Genomic DNA, 5,000 nt, shown 5'->3' with positions numbered 1-5,000 from the left:
CTTGGTGATCAAACAACGCTCAATAATGGTTTTTCCGGACGCAACAGTACTATTTTGATTAGCGCATCATCGGCTTGGTCTTGGTGAGTATACTCACTAGCAAGAGGACTTCTTCGCTAATTAGGCTTCCACATTGCAATCCGTACTTCGCAACTAAAGATTGTAGTCTTACTCATTAGCACCTAATCACTCCTAGGGAAAACCAAGGGGCAACAATTCTCAAAAGCCGATTTCAACAAACCCATCATAGCCGCACAAACCGGGGACATTCCGAGCAACAATGCATTGTCCGGGACATGTCCCCTAACGCACTAGGATCAATAAAGCTCCGTGGCTGCGGGGGTCCGACCCTTTCAAGGCACATGTAGCGTCGAAAACCGAGGGACATTCCGAGGGACATTCCGATCAACGAGGGACAACCCGGCTCAAGGCGTATCAGAATCAGCAATCGAGAAACAAAGCATCGATTAGAGTACATGGTGATCAGACAACGCTCAATATAATCGGTTCGGGACACAATATTATGACTACCCATACATCAGCGCATCATCGGCTTGGTCTTTGTGATAACTCACTAGCAAGCGGATTTCTTCGCTAACGACTCTCATCATTGCAATCCTTACTTATCGACTAAAGATTGTGGCCTTACTCATTAGCACCTAATCACTCCAAGGGAAAACCCAAGGGGCAACGATTCTCAAAAGCCGATTTCCGACAAACCCATCACGGTAGCCTAGCAGGGGACAATCAGAGCAACGATACCCGAGGGACATTCCGATCAACGAGGGACAACCGTCATAGAAGGGACCTCCGAGGCGTGGTGATCTTTCAAAAAAAAAAAAAAAAAAAAACTTTTTTAAAAAAGCAAACCGCATCTACTAGAAACCATTAGTCAGCCCACCACATCATTTTACGCGGGCGAAGAAGACACCGGACCTAGCATTAACGGTTCACCCTAAAAAAAAAAAAAAAAAAAGCCATCGATGCCCAAACCCGTCATAGAAGAATTTTTTTCAAAATAAATATTTTTAAAAAAAAAAAAAAAAAAAAAGGGTCTTACTCGATGGCCTTCTCCGTGTACCGTCACTCCGGCTCATCGATGCCCAAACCCGTCATAGAAGAATTTTTTTCAAAATAAATAATTTTTTTTAAAAAAAAAAAAAAAAAAAAAAAAAAAAGTGGGTCTTACTCGATGGCCTTCTCCGTGTACCCGTCACTCCCGCACATCGATGCCCAAACCCGTCATAGAAGAATTTTTTTTTTGATAAAATAATTTTTTTTTAAAAAAAAAAAAAAAAGTTGGTCTTACTCGATGGCCTTCTCCGTGTACCCGTCACTCCAGCGCATCGATGCCCAAACCCGATGTAGAATAATTTTTTTCAAAAAAATAATAATTTACGGACAATAAATGTTTTTCACCATGCACCACGCCTCGGACTAAGGGTCTTACTCGAACGCCATCCTCGTGTACCCGTCACTCAAGCAATCGATGCCCAATCTCGTCTATGATAGTTCCCCCGCGTCATGGTGATTTACCACGGCACGGGGTTGTGCGGACTTACGATGGCCACAATAGCGGCCAACGATGCCAAAACCAAAACCGTGCCTCTCACGGGCCCCAGGAGCAGGATGCATGGCGGAATATTTTTTTCTCGATGAAGGGTCTTGCCATGCCCACGCCTCGGAGTAGGGGTCCTTATGCCTACGGCAACATGCACCATGATGCCTAGCCCAACCGCTATAGCCAACAATCAATCACAAAAAACCGTGTGCACCCTCACGGGCCCCAGAAACAGGTTTGCATGGCGGAAAAAAAAAAAAAAAAAAAAAAATTTTTTTTTTTCATCTTAGGGTCTTGCCATGCCCACGCCTCGGAGTAGGGGTCCTTATTCATACGCAAACATGCACCATGGTGCCCAGCCATGACTCCTCACTACCCCCTATAGAGGCTTTTTTGATAGTTTTGGTCTTGTAGCATGAAACATTGGGTGTGCAGAATAGCGATACGTTTTTGTAACGCCGTTTTGGAGGACCAAATGAGCTTCAATTTGGGAGCTTGATATATGGTTGGAAAGCTAACTTGGAGTACTTGATGCTGGAAAAAAAAAATTCGTCATTTGGATATTTTTTGAGGGAGTTATGGGTCTCCGAAGTCGGGTCATTTTCTGCGGGCGCGTCTGCTGCCTAGATCTCGGTGTGGGGGGACTTTGGGGGACAAACCACGGATGATATTGTGCAAACCTTGCATTTTTGGGTAGCTAACTTGGAGTAGTTGGTTTTAGGCTCAAGAAAAAAATTATTCGGACTCGTTTCGGTCTCGGAAACCGCGTCGGGGCGAGCGGTGTCTCTATGCGTGTTGGGTGTGCCCTTTGTGTGGGTTGTGTTGGGCACTTTGGGCATCCTCCACCTCATTTTCCACCCACCTTGCACCTTAATATCACACTACCAATGGTTTTGAGCATTTGTAGGCTTCGTTGCTCGGGCAAATATGTCCCGTGTGGAAAAAATGCTCACGGCGCCGTCCGTCCTTAGGTGGGTGTGTGTGTGTGCGTGTGGTGCGTCGTATGGGACCAACCAAGCATCTAGTGTCCGTTCCTTGTTAAAATTACCCTATGACCGTCACCAACAACTCTCGAAGTATTTGGGCACGGTTACCGGGATCTTGCCGTATCGGTAGTTGAGGTATAGCCTTTCATAGCTTGTCTTTGGAGGAGCGATCGAGGTATGCAGAGTCGGGATGACTTTCGGTTGGTTGTCCTTTATGACTCGTGGTCACCCTATCATATAATTACCTTAGAAACCTCCTAAATTAGCGTTTCACGCTTCGTTGCTCGGTAAAATCCGTTCCAAATTGAAAAATGCCCACGCATGGCTTTATAAGGCGCCCGTGGCTAGGCAATGCACGCCCATGGCCTAGGCAACTAACCTCAAAATGCCCCTTGGCCTAGGCAACTAACCTCAAAATGCCCCTTGGCCTAGGCAACTAACCTCAAAATGCCTATGCATGGCTATTCAACGGAAGTGCTCGGTCACTTGGTGCCCATGGCCTAGGTAGCTAACCTCAAAATGCCCCTTGGCGTAGGCATTTCACGCCCATGGCCTAGGCAACTAACCTCAAAATGCCTAGGCATGGCTATTCAACGGAAGTGCTCGGTCACTTGGTGCCCATGGCCTAGCATTGCTCGGTCACTTGGTGCCCATGGCCTAGCATTGCTCGATCATTGGTGCCCATGCCTAGGCATTGCTCGGCCATTGGTGCCCATGGCCTAGGGCTCGGTCATTGCTAAGCATTGCTCGGTCATGGCTAGGCACTTGCTGCTCATGGCCTAGGCAGTTGCTGCACATGGCCTAGGCATTGCTCGGCCATGGCTAGGCAATGCTCGGTCATTGCTGCACATGGCCTAGGCAATGCTCGGTCATTGGTGCCCATGGCCTAGGCATTGCTCGGTCACTTGGTGCCCATGGCACGGCCCAGTGCTCGGTCATGGCTAGGCACTTGCTGCTCATGGCCTAGGCAGTGATCGGTCATTGTGCCCATGGCCTAGGCACTTGCTGCTCACGGCCTAGGCACTTGCTGCTCATGGCCAAGGCAATGCTCGGCCATGGTGGCCGTGGCCTAGGCATTTGCCTCACATGGCCTAGGCAATGCTCGGTCATGGTAGCCGTGGCCTAGGCACTTGCCGCACATGGCCTAGGCAGTGATCGGTCATGGTGCCCATGGCCTAGGCACTTGCCGCCTATGGCCTAGGCACTTGCCGCACATGGCCAAGCCAATGCTCGGTCATTGTGCCCGTGGCCTAGGCATTTGCCTCACATGGCCTAGGCAATGCTCGGTCATTGTGGCCGTGGCCTAGGCATTTGCCTCACATGGCCTAGGCAATGCTCGGTCATTGTGCCCGTGGCCTAGGCATTTGCCTCACATGGCCTAGGCAATGCTCGGTCATGGTAGCCGTGGCCTAGGCACTTGCCGCACATGGCCTAGGCAGTGATCGGTCATGGTGCCCATGGCCTAGGCACTTGCCGCCCATGGCCTAGGCACTTGCCGCACATGGCCTAGGCACTTGCCGCACATGGCCAAGCCAATGCTCGGTCATTGTGCCCGTGGCCTAGGCAATTGCCGCACATGGCCAAGGCAATGCTCGGTCATTGTGCCCGTGGCCTAGGCATTTGCCGCACATGGCCTAGCCATTCTTGCTCATGCGATTCTTGCAATGCCGGTCATGGTGGCGGTGGCCTGGCATTGCATATGGGCCTAGCCATTCCGTCACTTGGTGACTATGCCTTGTCATTTTTTGTTATTCTCGGCACTTGTACCCCATGGTCTAGCCATTGCACGCTCATTCCCGACATTTGGTGCCCACGCCTTCTTCTCTCATTGATCGATGATTCCGGATTGTTGGTTTCGACAAATCCCGGTTTCTAGCCCACCGGCACCCCCAAATGTCTTCCGTTGGTGCTCAAATTTTGCGTGGCGCTTTATTTGACCCGTGAACTTACTATCACGATTTCCGGAGATTTTTTTTAGGGACCGAATCCGAAAAAACGTGTATTATACACTTCAATTTCGGCCGTTCGGGAGGTCGTCTGCGGACCGGTTTCTTTTTCTCCCTCTTTTTTAATCACGCGTCCTACCTGCTTTCGGAGTTAACTTTGTTCGATTTAAGCCTCAAATAACGAGCTTTAACTCATTTTCACGATAATCAGGGTTTCGGCGAATCCTGGTTTACGGCACACCGGCCCCCCCAAATGTCTTCCGTTGGTGCTCAAATTTTGCGTGGCGCTTTATTTAACCCGTGAACTTACTATATCGATTTCCGGAGATTTTTTTCCGGGACCGGAATCCGGAAAAAACGTGTATTATACACTTCAATTTCGGCCGTTCGGGAGGTCGTCTGGACCGGTTTCTTTTTCTCCCTCTTTTTCAATCACGCGTCCTACCTCATTTCAGGAGTTAACTGTTCGATTTCAGCCTCAAATAACGAGCTTTAACTCATTTTCAC

This window comes from Silene latifolia, unplaced genomic scaffold (genome assembly GCF_048544455.1).
Source record: "Silene latifolia isolate original U9 population unplaced genomic scaffold, ASM4854445v1 scaffold_443, whole genome shotgun sequence".
Taxonomy (NCBI): Eukaryota; Viridiplantae; Streptophyta; class Magnoliopsida; order Caryophyllales; family Caryophyllaceae; genus Silene; species Silene latifolia.
Note: the sequence above shows the minus strand (reverse complement) of the source record.